At 46.2% G+C, this 17,000-nt stretch overlaps 1 protein-coding gene across 3 annotated transcripts in view; it reads left to right on the top strand.

Moving 5' to 3' along the window:
- The window catches only part of TNFAIP8L3 (TNF alpha induced protein 8 like 3), a 63,920-nt gene that overhangs the window by 33,930 nt on the left and 12,990 nt on the right, over window positions 1-17,000 (top strand). The window contains exons 1-2 of one of the 3 annotated variants that reach the window (XM_083587075.1): window positions 57-3,732; window positions 5,239-5,345. The exons of 1 other annotated variant lie outside the window; for it this stretch is intronic. The gene's annotated coding sequence lies outside the window, so the exon portion shown is untranslated. Of the gene's footprint in view, window positions 1-56; window positions 3,733-5,238; window positions 5,346-17,000 lie in introns of those variants that run through there. One more of the 3 variants, XM_083587074.1, reaches the window with a different exon arrangement.

Here is a 17,000-nt window from a genome sequence, read left to right as displayed (position 1 = left end):
GCAAATTACTTGCCTTGCCCCGGGTACTGACAACCCACGCTACGCCACTGCACTCTAGTGTTTCAGAAGTGAATCTTTCCCAATTCTACTAAAGGGGATAGAATTTGGGTGCTTATGCATGCCCAACATGTGTTCTGAAAGCTGTCCCAAGCGGTTACTTATCTGCTTCTAATATTTCTTGCAAACTCTTCCTTTTTGGGCCATAGCCAACGAAAACGACTTCGGGCGGCTTCGTTGCACAGCGCCTAAAAGCTATTTGACATTATAATCAGATGCAGAATGGAATAGTCATTGATTTTCTTTAAGATTCTCCTGCTTTTACATCGTTAAGCGGAGGAAGGAAAACAGACCTGACGGGGAATCAAAACCGTAACGTGGAAATCTATTAATACCCTTTCAATAAAAGCCGTGTCCCGCTTCTTGCTCTCTTCCGTCTCTGACCTCAAACCCTCGGCAGTTGTTAGCAAACTGGCTGCGAGTGAGAGAGACAGAATGATTTTGCTCATCCAAGATGGCTACCTCGTTGTCTCCTGTGACACTAGGACAGGAGTGGGCCTGTCTGGGCCTCTCTGTGTGGCCATGGAGACTCTACCTGGGCCGCCTTGATCGACACGCTCCTAGAGTGTTCGGTCTGGGAGGAATGTATTCTTGGATCGGGACCATGCCTCTTCGTTGCCTAGATAGAAAAGGGTGTGTGTATGTATGGAGCCCTCTGAAGTTCGGTGGTTGAAATGTAATCTAGGATAAGAGAGACATGCATTTATCCCTCTCACTTTAAGCCTCATTAATCGTACATGCCTAAGTTTGTGGTATGTGCATCAATCATTCCAGCAAATGCTGGCCTTAAAGGTAACCCACCAACATTTCTTCAATGAAAATAGGTATGTCTAATAATAATAATAATAATAATATCCTGTCCACTCTGGGCGGCTTCCAACATATAAAAAAACAAAATAAAACATAAAGAAACCCCACCTTCCCTATACAAGGCTGCTTTCTGACGTCTTCCAAAGAATGTACAGTGGTACCTCGGGTTAAGAACTTAATTCGTTCTGGAGGTCCGTTCTTAACCTGAAACTGTTCTTAACCTGAAGCACCACTTTAGCTAATGGGGCCTCCCGCTGCCGCCACACCGCCACTGTGCGATTTCTGTTCTCATCCTGAAGCAAAGTTCTTAACCCGAGGTACTATTTCTGAGCTAGCGGAGTCTGTAACCTGAAGCGTCTGTAACCCGAGGTACCACTGGACAGTCATACCTTGGTTTTCGAACAGGTTCTTGAACGTTTTGGCTCCCAAATGGCACAAACCCAGAAGTGACTGTTCTCGTTTGTGAACTACTTTTGGAAGCCGAACATCCGATGGGGCTTCCATGGCTTCCGATTGGCTGCAGGAGCTTCCTGCAGCCAATCAGAAGCCGTGTTTTGGTTTCCGAACGTTTTGGAAGTTGAACGGACTTCTGGAACAGATTCTGTTTGACTTCCAAGGTACAACTGTATAGTTATTTATCTCCTTAGCTTGGGGGTCGCATAACTTCATACCCTCCAACATTTCCCCAGTGAAAATAGGGACGTCCAAAGGAAAAGCAGGACATTCTTTGATCAAATCAGAAACCGGGATGGTTTCTGTAAATCCAGGACTGTCCCTGGAAAACAGGAAAACCTGGAGGGTCTGCACTGTTATTTATTTATTTTTACTTTTATTTTGGCTACCTTGGCCATGAGTCCAAAACCCTGGCTTCAAATCTAGAGGGACCCAATGCAGATATTTTTGTATATTTCAATAGCCTTGCAGGAGATAATATCTCAGCCTTCCCAGCTGCACCCATTAAAATTCTGTCTTCAGCATAAATACTTTAAAATGTGCAGGAGCTTTTGATTGCATCTGTTTACCCTCATTTTCTGCTTTGGCTTCTCTGCTTGGTCATCCTGTAGGGAAAGACCACCACTTCTCTGAAACAGATGCTGCTTCTTAAACACAAGCAAACAGCCCACCATGCAGGAAATCCAGATTTGCCCCATCGCTGGGTTGGGGAAGCTGGTCCTGTTGGATTTCTGCCTGGTAGGCAGCTGCTACAAGCAAAGAGCCTCTGTCGGCCAAAAAGGTGGCTATAGTGTAGGGAAATGGGCTGGCAGCTTGCCTTCAAAAACAATCCAAGTCTTATTCCAACGCACATGCCCAGTCACTAAGAAAACCCGAAACCTGATCTATCTTGGGGGGTCTAGGGAGCAACTTAGCAACTGCCTGTGCCTTTGTAGGAAAGGCTGCTTCTCTCTTTAGAACCGCAGGTCAGGATTTTTTGTTTTCTCTTGGCATTTGGGTAGTCTCAAAATACTGCAAGAGAGATGAAGGTGAAATAGACCCACTGGCTTCGAGAAGATGGAAACAGATTTTTGGTCATCGTTATGCAGCGGCCGAGCCGAGGCCCTATTCTGCCCTCCGCTTCCCCTGCCAAATCTTCTGAATGGCAGGGCAAGTTCATGAATGAACCACTGAATAGCCATTTCTTTTTTCAAATGCCAGTTACCCATACAACGTTTTCAAAGCACCCACCCCATTTCTCTCCCCCCTCCCCACCGCTTTCTCTGCTTTGGCTAGCTGGCGCTCCCAATTCTGGACGTCTCTCGCCTCCCTCCCCGTCAACGTTTATTTGTGTCCTACCTCTGAATTGCAAGAAGCTAATCGGAAAGCGTTTGTGGAGCAATGATTCACAGGAGGAAGGGTGCTGAGCCAAGCCCTGTTTTTCGCTAGCCTGCTTCTATCATGGGAAATCAGAGGTGGTGGAGAACTAGATTTGACCTGCCTCTCCCCCCACCCACCCAACTGTTGTTGTCGTTAATATTTCATTTATAAAAAGATAGTGACAAAATAAGAAAATAAGGGAGTGAGGATGGGGAAAAAAGAAAATAAAATGCAGGTGTTTGTGTTCTTATTATCCTAATCTTCTTCTTCTCACTCATAGCCGAGTAAGATTGTCTTCCATAAACACGGTTTTAAACATGAATCCGTAAGTGACTGTGGAGGCCAATTCTGGATCCACACATCCTTCCACAGTGAGGACATAGGTTTCCGGGCAGGAGTTGATCAAGGTGAGGGTTTGCCAAATGTGCCTTTGTCTTAGCACATTTCTCCCTTTCGTCCTGAGTTCGAGTGTCTTCAAAGCTCACGACACCTTTGGTAAAGGCTGTTCTCCAATTGGAGCACTCGCAGGCCAGTGTTACCCAGTTGTCGGTGTTTATACTACATTTTTTGAGATTTGCCTTGAGAGAATATTTAAACCTCTTTTGTTGACCACCAGCATTACGCTTTCCATTTTAAAGTTTGGAATAGAGTAGTTGCTTTGGAAGACGATAATCAGGCATCTGAACAACAAGACCAGTCCAACGAATTTGATGTTGAAGAATCATCGCTTCAACACTGGGGATCTTTGCCTCTTCCAGTACTCTGGCATTAATTTGCCTGTCTTCCCAGGTATTACCCTAATACACAAGTTTGGCAAGTGGATAGGGTCACCCACCTGTCAATCACCTGACATCACAATGGCATCAGGTGACACATTTAACTAGGGAACTCCCTCCCATCTTGTACTCACAATGGCCAGCCAGATGCCTTTGAGAAACCTGCAAACAGGACCCGACGCAAGAGCACTTTCTCCCCTCCTCTGGTTTCCAGCATTGAGAAGCCTTGCTGCCTCTGAATGTGGAGGTAGAGCATAGCCATTCTGATAAAGTAAAGGTAAAGGGACCCCTGACCATTAGGTCCAGTCGTGGCTGACTCTCATCTCGCTTTACTGGCCGAGGAAGCCAGTGCACAGCTTCCGGGTCATGTGGCCAGCATGACTAAGCCACTTCTGGCAAACCAGAGCAGTGCACGGAAATGCTGTTTACCTTCCCACCGGAGCGGTACCTATTTATCTCCTTGCACTTTGACGTGCTTTCAAAGTGCTAGGTTGGCACGAGCAGGGACCAAGCAACGGGAGCTCACCCCATCACAGGGATTCGAACCGCCGACCTTCTGATCGGCAAGTCCTAGGCTCTGTGGTTTAACCCAGAGCGCCACCCACGTCCCTTGCCATTCTGATAGTCTTGTCCTAAATGATTCTGTCTAAACACCTTTCAAATCCATCCGAGTTGGTGGCCATCACTACAGTTTCTGGGGGGGACCCCAGAGTTCCACCATGAACCGTGTCAAGAAATGCTTCTGTACTGTATTACTAGCTCGGCCTGGCTGGGGGCAGGAAGGGGCACACAGGGCGGGGGGGAGGGGGAGGCGGGAGAGAGAGCAGCACAACCCTCCCCTGCACTCACTAAACACACACACACACACACAGCGGCGGCAGTGCTTGTCAATCACTACGGCACCGGGGCGGGGCTAAACTAAATTTGGGGGCGCTGGGCGGATCTTTGCATCCTGGCATCACATATGCTAAAGATGGCCCTGTGAGTGGGTGGAGGCGGAGGGCACATAATAAAATTTACTGGGGCAGGATCTCCTGCTGCCCCTCCCCACCCTGTAAGTGAGGATCTGCAGAGACCTCAGTCCCTTTTCCATCTCGCCTCCTTTTGAGTAGGCCTTCCTGATTCCGTTCACGATGCTTGAATTGTCCTTGTGTTTCTCAACTTCAAGTGTTCCTCGATATCTTTTATGGTACTATAATTTCTGCCCCCATCGCTTGGGGCTTTTCCTCTTCCTCCTCCTGCTTTCATCTTGCAATCTTTAACGTTAAATAGAATTTGTTTTTTCCCCGTCCTGTTTTGCAAATTGGCTTTGCACCATATCTCGCCTTGTAACAGGCGCATCCTGCACGGAAACAAAAAGGGAAAGGAAAGCCAATAAAACTTTCAATTAGATCGTAAAGATGTAATGGTCACAAATCTGAGCACACCTCACGAGCCCAAAGCTTGCCTGTTTCTTGCACAAGGGCCAATCTGCAGGTGGGTTAAGGTGGAAATCATTCCCACAAGGTGGACAATAACCAAAATATTATGATTATTAATGCATTCAACAGACCTGCCTCGATCAACTAAAACAGCATTCAAAAGAACATGAGATACATTTAAAAACAATACAGGGAATGTCAGAGACCCATATATTCATTCATCGGGAAAAACTTGTTGTCTTCAGTGATGTCTTCAGTTGTTTCCAGAAAATGCAAATAGAGGATATGTTAGTATTAAAACTTTGAACTTGGCCGTAGTTCTTTTAAATGGGATGGGGTTTTTTCCCTCTTCTCCCTTTCAGATGTCTCTGTTTAGCTTCTTGATCACGGAAACAAGACATAGATTGAGGCAAATGAAAACGGCATAGCGTCTTCTAGAGGGTGTTTGGTATAAACATGGCCTAATAAGGTTCGGTTTAGGAAAAAACCAAGCATAGCTGTTTAGCCAAATATGTACAATTATCATTGAGGCTTAATGAAACCAAAGAGAATGTAAATATCAGGGGACCAGGTGAATAATGTCATAAGACATGGAGACTGTTCTGAGGGAAAACTTTCTGGGTAGGAATTGGGGGGGGGCAGGTTCCCTGAAAGTTGGATTCTGGATTTGAGCTTTCCTGTGCTCTTTTTTAAAAACCTTTGCAGTATTCTACATATATTATCCCTACAATCTGGGGATTTGTTTAGGGAAGCTTTTAATGTTTGATGTATCACAGTATTTTAATATTCTTTTGGAAGCGGCCCAGAGTGGCTGGGTAAACCCAGCCAGATGGGCGGGGTATAAATAATAAATTATTATTATTATTATTATTATTATTATTATTATTATTATTTGTTGGAAAGGGATGAAAAATAAAACCTGAATGAGTTTGGGTTTTAGAATTTCTGCTACTGGTATAGGGCCCCTCCAAAACTGGTGTTCTGGGTTGTTTTGCAGATGTATATACTGGAACATATCATTGATACAATAATGGTGCTTTAGGGACAGATTTATACTGGGGACACACCCTGCCGTTCTGCTTTAATTCCCCCCAAAGTTACCACATGATTGTCATCTGGAGGGGCGCTCTGGTGTCGCAGCACAATGAAAGCGGGACAGGAAAATAAAGAAACCAGAACATTTGCGGAACATTGTGGCACTGTGGGTTAAACCACAGAGCCTAGGGCTTGAATCGGCGGTTTGAATCCCCGTGATGGGGTGAGCTCCTGTTGCTCGGTCCCAGTTCCTGTCCACCTAGCAATATTTTGAGCAAGCTATGTGTGGTCTAGATGCTTCACACACAGCATAAGAATCAGAGTCCCTCTCCGCAGGGCCATGTGCATCCCATCTTTCAGGAGTTTTTTCAAGTTTGAAAACAGGAATTGAAACAAGGGTGTGGGATCTGTGGCCCTCCAGAGGTTGCTGGGCTGCAACTCCCATCACCCATGGTCATTGGGAATTGGAGTCCCGAATTGGAGTCTTCTGAATATCTCCCGCAAGGCAGCGGGAGTTTAGGAGGATCAGATAATTACATTTCACATTAAAAGGGATGCAGGTGGCGCTGTGGGTTAAACCACAGAGCCCAGGACTTGCCGATCAGAAGGTCGGTGGTTCAAATCACCACAACGGGGTGAGCTCCCATTGCTCAGTCCCTGCTCCTGGCAACCTAGCAGTTTGAAAGCACGTCAAAGTACACGTAGATAAATAGGTACCACTCTGGCGGGAAGGTAAACGGCGTTTCTGTGCTCTGCTCTGGTTTGCCAGAAGCAGCTTAGTCATGCTGGCCACATGAGCCGGAAGCTGTACGCTGGCTCCCTTGGCCAATAAAGCGAGATGAGCACCACAACCCCAGAGTCGGTCACAACTGGACCTAATGGTCAGGGGTCCCTTTACCTTTACCTTCACATTGAAAGCAATCCGTTTCCCAAAGCCTTATGGAACAGGCAGATTCAGTGGGAAAGGACAGGGCATGCACTGATAGAATCAGAGCAGTACAACTGCCTGCAAACCTTTGCAGGCTAGCAATGAAAGTGGGATTGTGTCTAACCCAATACTAGAGGAGAAGAGGAGCTGGAGTTTGGATTTGATATCCCACTTTATCACTACCCAAAAGAGTCTCAAAGCGGCTAACATTCTCCTTTCCCTTCCTCCCCCACAACAAACACTCTGTGAGGTAAGTGGGGCTTAGAGATGTGTTACCAAGTTGCTCTGGTCGTCCCTTCCTCCTCTCCTTGCCAAACTCTAGGAGCTGTTTGGTTCTTGGCTTTTGCTGCCCTATTCAGCGAGTTCCCTTTGAAGCTGATCCTGTAAAGAACCTGGTGACTTTTATTTGGGGGAGAGAAGAGGCCGAGCCTCTCTCTGGCTTGCAGGGTGGAAAACTGACGCTCAGCGTTGCTGCCCAGGCTGCTGACAGCACCAGAGACGCCCTTTTTTCAATGCCTGCTCCTTTCAAAGTTTGTTTTGGAAGCGATGGGCTGCCACCTCCTTTCTGTCAGCTTGCCTGTCGCTGCTTTGTTCAAGCTCCAGGCCTAAGGAAAATTCGCTATTTTTGCTACTTTTCAAAGTTTCCTTCCAGACTCCAAATAGGACAGAACAGCTCCCCTGAAAGGGAGGGGGGAGAAAAGCCCAAGAGCATCCCAGTCTGCCCAAATTTCCTCATGTGCTTTGCACTTGTCCTCACTGCTAAACACTTGTAAAACATCTCTGAGCACTGTTCGTATATTAAAAGATAAGCAGTTCTCGGCTGCCTACAGGCAAGCCGTCTAATAGACATGATGCAATGGATGGGGTCGTGCAGTGATAAAAAAATAAATAAAAGCATCTTAGGGCAAACTGACACAGTGCGTGTTCTTCTGTTCTTTGTTATTTGTGTATTTATTTAAGGCATTTTGCAAAAGGTCCCACAGTCCCTGGATAATCCAGTTAAAACAAGGAAGAGGGGCTGGTGACAGGGGTGGAGACATTCTTTTAGGTATACAGGGCCGAGGGCTTTACAGGTCAACACCATCACTTTGAATTGTGCTTGGAAACGTACTGGGAGCCAATGAAGGTCTTTCAGGACTGGTGTTATGTGGTCCTGGCGGCCGCTCCCAATCGCCAATCCAGCAGCCACATTCTGGATTAGTTGTAGTTCTAGCTGTATGAACTTCCGCCCATTAAGCCTTGTTAAAAACTGAAGGTCTTTGCCCACAGAATGTGGCAGTTTTACTGCTTGCAAAGCCTTAGAAAACTGCCGCCTGCTGACTTATTACTTGGCTGAAATGTATTTAAATTAGATTTGTAAAAAGGCTTATTGCTTATATTAGGGGTGGGGGGGATGTTGTAATACTTTTGCAGATCCGGATATATTTTCTGAGCCTTGGAGAAATATTCCACTTTCCAACATTACTAAGATTGTCTTAAGATTCTTTCCGGGGTTTGGATTCCAACTGATAAATGATACCCTTGCTGGTGCCATTGCAAGACCAATTTTTTCTTTAAAAAAAAAAAAAGATTCGTTTCCACTCCTTAAAAGGCAACGGAACTTTTAAGAGCACTTACAGTATGTGTGGGCAGAAAGCAGCGTCCGTTCTTGCCCATTCTACAGGAGAGGGTTGAGATCTGATTCCTAGCCGCACATTTGGGCGACATCTTCACAGAGCTGTCCAAGGTCTCGTTCCTGCCCAGGCACTACCAGTTTAGACCCTTATAAGCGTGTACAGTGGTACCTCGGGTTACATACGCTTCAGGTTACAGACTCCGCTAACCCAGAAATAGTGCTTCAGGTTAAGAACTTTGCTTCAGGGTGAGAACAGAAATCGCGCAGTAGCGGCGTGGCGGCAGCGGTAGGCCCCATTAGCTAAAGTGGTGCTTCAGGTTAAGAACAGTTTCAGGTTAAGAACGGACCTCTGGAACGAATTAAGTACTTAACCTGAGGTACCACTGTGAAATTAAGTTGTTTTTGTCCCGACATGCATCACTTTTCACCTGTTTGCATTGAATTGCATTTGATACTTTATCTCCCATTCTCACCATTTGGAGACATCCTTTCAGAGGTCTTCACAATCGCTAAAAGATACGTTTTTCTCTGTGGTTTTGACTAGGGTGTGCATTTTTGCAAGCGGCTTCTAATGTAATGCATTTCTTGTACATTATTTTCACAAATGCATTCATTTTCATACACATTTCCCACTAATATGTGCAGTTCTGTAAGCCTTGGTTGGAGAACTGCACATAAAAAATCAGATAGGTGTGAGTTTTGAAGTATCTTGGGTGTCATATTGTTCATATTGGGGTTTTTAAAAAATAAATTTATTTGGTTTTTCAGATTAAAATGTTACAGCCACATATACAACATACAACATAGAAACAAGATTCCAAAGAATCTCTTAGACTTCCCTTCTCCCCTTTGTGGGTCCTATTGTTAATTATTTCCTCCTGCATCTTTTATAATAATCCAAATCTTTTACCTCTCCATTGTGTCCAAAATTCACCATTAAACTACAAGTGCTATTACAATCCTGCTAACAATTTCAACTTAAAAACAATGATTTTTAAGATGAATTATAAATTTCCCCCATTCCTTATTGAAAATTTGGTCTTCCTGATTTCTGATTCTTCTGGTCATTTTAGCCCAGGCATAGGTAAACTCGGCCCTCCAGATGTTTTGAGACTACAATTCCCATCATCCCCACTGGTCCTGCTAGCTAGGGATGATGGGAGTTGTAGTCCCAAAACATCCGGAGGGCCAAGTTTGCCTATGCCTGTTTTAGCCATTTCGGCATAATCCATCAACTTGATTTGCCGTTCTTCTCTGGCAAGGACTTTTATCTTCTTTCCATCCTCATATTGTGTTTCAGTGCTTATGTTGTTTTGGAAATTGCAAATCTTAGAAATTAGTTTGCCAAGGTGGCCCTCTACAGAGATGATGGCGTGCATCTTTCGGATGCTGGAAATGATATTTGGCTGAATGATATTATGTCAGGGATTAGGGATTGGTTACAGGCTTGAGGGTATTGGCGGCGAGCTTGGGCTCGATTGGCGGTTAGGCATTGCGGGGGGCGTGGCCTTGTCCTAAGCCTATGGAGGTGTGGGCCCACGGCACACCCCCACGCGGTGACCCTGGGGGAGATCCCAGCTGACGAGCATCAGCGGGACTCCCTCTACTGGTGGTTAACCCTTACCGGTCTTCAAGCAAGCAGGCTGAAGCCGGTTAGTTGTTAGGACCAATGCCTAAGCCAATACCTCTCAATTCCTGTAATCAATAAAGTTGTGGCCTAATTTGACCCATTAACTCAAATTCTTGTGTCTCGTGTCTTTATTTCTGAGGGGGGAGGCGGGAACTCGCCACGCAATTGCAAATCTTAGAAATTACCCTGCTTTAAATGTGAACTGAACTGAATGTCTCCCCCATCCCTAGGTATAAGTCGGGCGGTGAGGGAAGGACCATAATGCATTGGTACTGCATTGCATGAAAAAGGTTCCAAGCCCAGTCTGTAGCATCTCCAGCTAGGGGCAGGAAACAGCCCTGTCTGAAAACCAGGCATTGTAGGCAACACTGAGCAATGGCCTGACTCACTATAAGGCAGCTTTTTATATCCTACGAAAAATACACTACCAGCCTAGCAACATAATGTTGGCAGGTGCTGCTGCTCCATCTTTGATATCCTGCCAGTACGTATCACCCTAGACACTGACGTCAAACACATCTTTTAATCCCATGTTTGGGAATCTGGGGGGGGGGGGAGAAGGGTTATTGCTTTCCTCCTGCACCATTTACCCCCTGAGAATCATCCTTCTGAAGGGACAGTAAAAATCAACTTCAGAGGTACAGTTTTCAGCCAGAAAAAAAGGCAAGGGCATTTAACTCCTCTGCAGACCCACCCCCTGAATGGGATGGGTTGAAGTCGGTGGATAATAATAATAATAATAATAATAATAATAATAATAATAATAATAATTTATTTACACCCCACCCATCTGGCTGGGTTTCCCCAGCCACTCTGGGCAGCTCCCAACAGAATATTAAAACAAGGTAAAACATTAAAAACTTCCCTAAACAGGGCTGCCATCTAAAATGTCTTCTAAAAGTCAGATAATTGTTTATTTCCTTGACATCTGATGAGAGGGCGTTCCACAGGGCGGGCGCCACTACCGAGAAGGCCCTCTGTCTGGTTCCCTGCAACCTCACTTTTTGCAGTGAGGGAACCGCCAGAAGGCCCTCGGAGCTGGACATCAGTGTCCAGGCTGGACGGTGGGGGTAGAGACATTCCTTCAGTTATACTGGGCCGAGGCCGTTTAGTTCTTTCAGGACCGGTCTTATATGGTCTCGGCAGCCACTCCCAGTCACCAGTCTAGCTGCCACATTCTGGATTAGTTGTAGTTTCCGAGTCACCTTCAAAGGTAGCCCCACGTAGAGCGCATTGTAGTAGTCCAAGTGGGAGATAACCAGAGCATGCTCCACTCTGGTGAAGCAGTCTGTGAGCAGGTCGGGTCTCAGCCTGCGTACCAGATGGAGCTGGTAGACAGTTGCCCGGGACACAGAATTGGCCTGCGCCTCCATGGACAGCTATGAGTCCCAGGCTGCGCACCTGGTCCTTCAGGGACACAGTTACCCCATTCAGGACTAGGGAGTCATCCACACCTGCCCGCTCCATTCCCCCAAAACCGTACTTCTGTCTTATTCTATCTTTCTTTCTATAACCCAGTTGAAGATTTAAGTTGTAAGATTTGCAGAGCAGAAGGCATCAGCTCTGATGATATGGAATAGTTCAAGGTTATTGAATGAGGGGCCCTTGCTCTTGGAGTTCCTTCACTGGCCCTGACAGAGAACCGGGGGGGGGGGGAGAGAGATACACAGGAGGGGAGGGTGAGAAAGGCAATGGGAGTGGGGGGAATAAAGAATAAAGCCTGCTCTTTTTTTAGAGCCACTTTCTCAGTGTGTCTCCTTTACAGCCATACCTCGGGTTGAATGTGCTTCAAGATGAGCGCGTTCGAGTTGTGCTCCGTGGCAACCCAGAAGTAACAGAGCGCGTTACTTCTGGGTTTCACCACTTGCGCATGCGCAGACGCTCAAAATGACATCACGTGCATGCGCAGAAGCGTCGAAATGTGACCCACAGATGCGCAGACACGGGTTACATTTGGTTATAGATGTGAACGGGCTCCAGAACGGATCCCGTTCGCATCTAGAGGTACCACTGTATTACGGTATGTCATTTACACCCTACTCCAAGGAGCTTAGGAGAGTGTCCATGGATTCCCTCCTCATTTAACCCTCACAACAGCCCTGTGAGGTAGCTTAGGCTGAGAGGCAGCAACTGGCCACCACCTCCATCCTCCAACAAGCAAGACAGTGGATGCCTCTGAACAATCCCTGTTCCTGGGGGGCGTTTCTCTTGCATTCCTGCCCTGCTGCTTGTGGGCCCCCCTGAGAACAGGCTGCAGGTCTGGCTGGGGCCCTTGGCCCTGATCCTGCTGCAGAGCTCTTGGGAGGCTGTGCTCCGACTGTCGACCCTTCCCTGAGTGGGGGCACTGGGGGCGAGGCAAGGGATGTCTCCCTCTGCTCCTGAACTACCCAGGAAGAAGCAGAGGCCAGCGCCAGTGACAGAATGGGGGCCAGCTGTAGAGGATGCAGCCTTACTGTGGATCTTAAGATGTTCTGTTTGGTTGGGGAAGGTGGGAGCCAGCTCCTCCTGTGAAAGGAGTTTCTCTTTATGCATTCACTGGTAAAATATTACAGTAAGAACATGCAGCGATCTCAGGTGGGAGGCCTCCATCATAAGCAGCTCTGTGCAAAGAGGGCAGAAGGGGAGGAACGTCAGGTAGCAGCCGAATCCCAGCGGAGTCTGGAAAACATGCAGCTAAAGCGAGTTGTTCTTTCTTGGGCTCTGTAGATTAGAGCGCAAGCGGCACAGGGCCACTGAAATTTGAGAGCCCAAAGTCCCTCACTGCTATTCTGGGTCTTGTTTGGAGAGAAATTCTCTCCTGGCCATTTTCGAGAACTCAAAAGTTCCAGGCTGCCCTTGGGAGGGAGGGACCCACTTCCTTGCTGTTCTCCCAGACACTCTCTCCCTCCCCCTGCTTTAAGAAAGTGTAGATCCCACTGGACTCCCTTGCCCAATCTTTCTGAGGGAGATCCGAGGTAAGAGCCACAGAAAAACCCTCCCCACTATGGATGGCTTCCTAGTGGAGGACCTCACGTGGCGGAAGAAAAGAGGCGATATTCTGGCCGACTGTGTCTCTCCACTGCTGAGAGGCCTGGCCGTCAGAATAGACAAGGTCGTCTTCCAGCTGGGAGGGGAGGGAGGGGTCTGTCTTCGGTGTCAAATCTGAGATTCTGGCTCTTCTGCACAAAGCTTTAATGCTGCCTTTCAGCCCCTCTGAGGCTGCATGAATGACCTCAGCCAGCGGTGGACATTGTAGATGTGGGAGAGAGAAACAAACAAATGAGAGGAAGATCTCCAAGTGCAAGGGCCTCCTCCTTCTCCATCCTCCTTGCAGATTAAGGGCCCATCAGTCACACATTTCAGGGGATTTTGCCACTCCTCAAGCAAAAACTCACCTAACTAACTCTGTGCCAAGTCACGACAACTTTTTAAACAGACAAAAGGCACCGCCAGTTACTTCTCATTTTGCAAAGAGTGCAGAGCTGATCCCCAGGACTGCTCTCCTGCAGATGACTAGCAAGACCATTTGCTCCATTTTCCACATTGGACAGCAAGTGGCTAATTCTGGCTTCACCTGATCAGGGCCAAAATAAACTCCTGGCCAGTCACCCAGTGTTTTGATGCTAAATTACCCTGATGTTTTCTATATCATGCTAAATTACCCTGATGTCTTCTGCATCAAGCCTCCCCAAACCTGGCGCCCTCCATATGTTGCTGCGGGACTCCAACTCCCCTCCTCCCCCTCTCCCTGCCCCCCTGGACCTGCTGTCTGGAGCTGATAGGACTTGGGGAACTAATTCAAGACCCTGGAAATGTAGCTGATGAAGAGAGCACCCAAGGGTGCAGGTAGGATCCCTACAGAGGTGGGGTGTTTATTTTAGGGTTGAGTGAAAAATGATCTCCCAGAATTCCCCATCCTATTTGTGGGCGGTGAAATTGGGGGTGGGGAAATATTCTTCTGAATATTTGGGATGGGAGGTGGTAATTCTGCTGCAATTTGGATGGTGACAAAAAAAAGGAAACTCAGAAAACTCATCAGAAAACTCCCTGGGAAAATTGCTGGCTCACGTAACACCCATCATGGGATTTAGAATGGTCAAATAACCAAGGTCCTTGGTCGAAGGAGCATCTTTAAAAACTGGGAATGTGGTGGGGACACGAATCTTCAGAATGTCTCCCCTCTTTCCCATGACTTTACCTTCTGCGCAACCAGCAGCACATTGTTCCATGGCGGTACAAAACCAAAGATGTCCAGAAAGTCAGTCAATCCATCTGAACCGCTTTCAACACAAGAACAGAAGAATGGCTGCTTTCTGGCTTCTAACTGCTCCAACTGACTGGGCTTTCAGCTTAGCCAGGGATCTTTTCAAGCAACTCACCTGGCCTCCTAGGAAACAAAACATTCCCCAGGATTCCACAGCTGGTTGTGAGGTCAGAGCCTGGCCAAGGGCGGGAGCCAATGGGCTCTGGGCTCCAGGAACGCTCTCTCTGCCAGGCCCATGGCACCTGGGCAACCTCAGGTAGCTGCCAAGCGTCTGACCCTCCTTCTTTCCCTCAGAGAATCCCAGGCACTGAAGTTTGCCTCTCACAGAGTTACAATTCCCAGCAACTAAACAAGAATAATAATAAGAATAGTTTATACCCCGCCCTAGACTGCTCTGCTTCCTTTATTTTAGCAAATGTTTTGTGCCACTGGGGAAGTGGTAATTCTGTATTGATTTGTTTTGGATGTTTGGATGTGATGCCAATAAAAGGTTTGATGATGATGATGATACCCCGCCCATCTGGCTGGGTTTCCCCAGCCACTCTGGGCAGCTCCCAACAGAATATTAAAAGCAGAATAAAACCTCAAACATTAAAAACTTCCCTAAACAAGGCTGCCTTCAGATGACTTCTAAAAGTCAGATAGTTGTTTGTTTCCTCTGGTCATAAGTTCCATTTCCTCATTAATCTATATTGAGAGGAAAATCTGCATGAAAAATTGTATTTAAATAGATATATAAATGCCAGGTTTTTTCCATGTATGTATTTCACCTTTAATGCATCTTGGTATGCTCCTTGAGCCAAGAACTGCATCAGAAAATCTGGGGATGTATGACATCTGAAGGATAATTAATTAGCCGGGAAAGTGCAGATCAAGTCAGTTCACACCAGGAATTGCAGGAATTACCGTACATTTCTAACTCCACACCAAGGTCCCGATCTGGATCAGAGCCCCCCTTTGCATCTGAAATATACTTTGTCAAAGCCAACTGTGCAGTTGGTCACAGGCATCTCATGCAGTTTGGCCCTGAGATGATATAACAGATGGAGGGATGGAGGAGAATTCGGCTCAGCACTTTCCAAAACAATGCGCAAATCAAACCGCAGCCATCCTTTGAAATTAGTCCTTCTTTGAATTTTGTGATGCGGTTCCAAATAGACGTCTATAAAAATCCACACAGCAGAGAAAAGTGTGCAGGGAAAAGCATTTATCAGTGAAATTAACATGCAAATAATGCATTTCATTAAGGAAATCTGCTTGCCAAAATGCATTAGAGAGAATTGCATTCAAAAATGTGCATATAGCGGAAAGATTATGCTAAAATGCTGACCAATTTTCATGAGGTTTTTTGTTTTTTTGCAAACTGATGCAGAAATGTGAAGAACTGGACATAAGACTGGAAAAATCAGAAATTGAGAGAAACCAAAATGGGCAAATCTGTGTATCTCTAGACAAGCCCAAGAGCACCAATTAAGCTACATGACAGTCATTTGAACCCTGTTTTTTCCCCATAGGTCACTGCCCAACCTTCTAATGACAACACCCTGCTCCCAGTTTGCACAAAGGCTTGTGGGTGGTGTGTTTAGTCTACTGCAAGCCATTGCCCGGGCCTTTCCCCCCAGTGCACCGAGAAAGGTTTCATCAACATTATTTACTCTAGTTAAAATTATTGCACTCTGTTCTTTTGAGGGACATATTTCTTCCGGACGTTTGTTTACTCTCCAAATCAACATCGAGTTACAGCAATGTTAAAAGCATTTAAATATTTTCACAAAGAGCAGGATTCAGCTATTAAAACAGGTTATTTTCAGCCAAGGGTGGGTTGTTTTAGTCAACTAACAGACTAGGCGGCGATCGCCAATTGTCGCCATGACAGTAATTGTATATTTCCAGCCAAAGAGGAGAGCATAAAACATCTCTGTTTATCTTATGTGTTCTCTGTAAATACCCAATGATGGGTAAAGGCCAAGAATGAGCTGGATGTACCCTTTGTTGCCTCAACATTTGGGCAGTTCCAGGCTGTTGCAATTTTCAGGTGGGATTCAACCACATAACAGCAAAATCAGGTTGGACAGTTAGGGTTGATTTAGCAGTCTTGTGCAACGAAACCATTTCCCTCCGAGATCAGACTTTCTGCAACAAGGAATGTAATGGGGAAACGCTCTGGAAGTTGTGAGATAATATTTTCTCGGCTCAGTGTTGTCTAACCCCCCTGCAACCAAATCAGGATGAATATCCAATAAACAGGTCAGGCAGAAATGGTCGGAATCCGCCACACGTACACCTTTTGCATTTTTCCATTTAATGCAAAGGAAAGCATGGTCAAAATGGCAAGTACCTGGAATGCAGAGAAATGAGCCCTTATTAATAAAAAAACAGCCATGTTCACGTCTCATAAACTCATCCAGCAGCCAAGACACTGAGGTCCAGCTCTAAGGATGAGAAGTAAGGATACAGGGAACCAGGCAGGGGGCCTTCTCAGTAGTGGCACCCACCTTGTGGAAAGCCCTCCCATCAGTTGTCAGATATAATAATAATAATAATAATAATAATAATAATAATAATAATAATAATTTTATTATTTATACCCCACCCATCTGTCTAGGTTTCCCCAGCCACTCTGGGCGGCTCCCAACAGAAAATTAAAAACATGATAAAACATCAAACTTTAAA

The sequence above is a fragment of the Podarcis filfolensis genome, assembly GCF_964270895.1.
Source record: "Podarcis filfolensis genome assembly, chromosome: 14".
In the NCBI taxonomy this organism is placed as follows: Eukaryota; Metazoa; Chordata; class Lepidosauria; order Squamata; family Lacertidae; genus Podarcis; species Podarcis filfolensis.
This window is presented reverse-complemented; position numbering and strand designations above follow the sequence as displayed.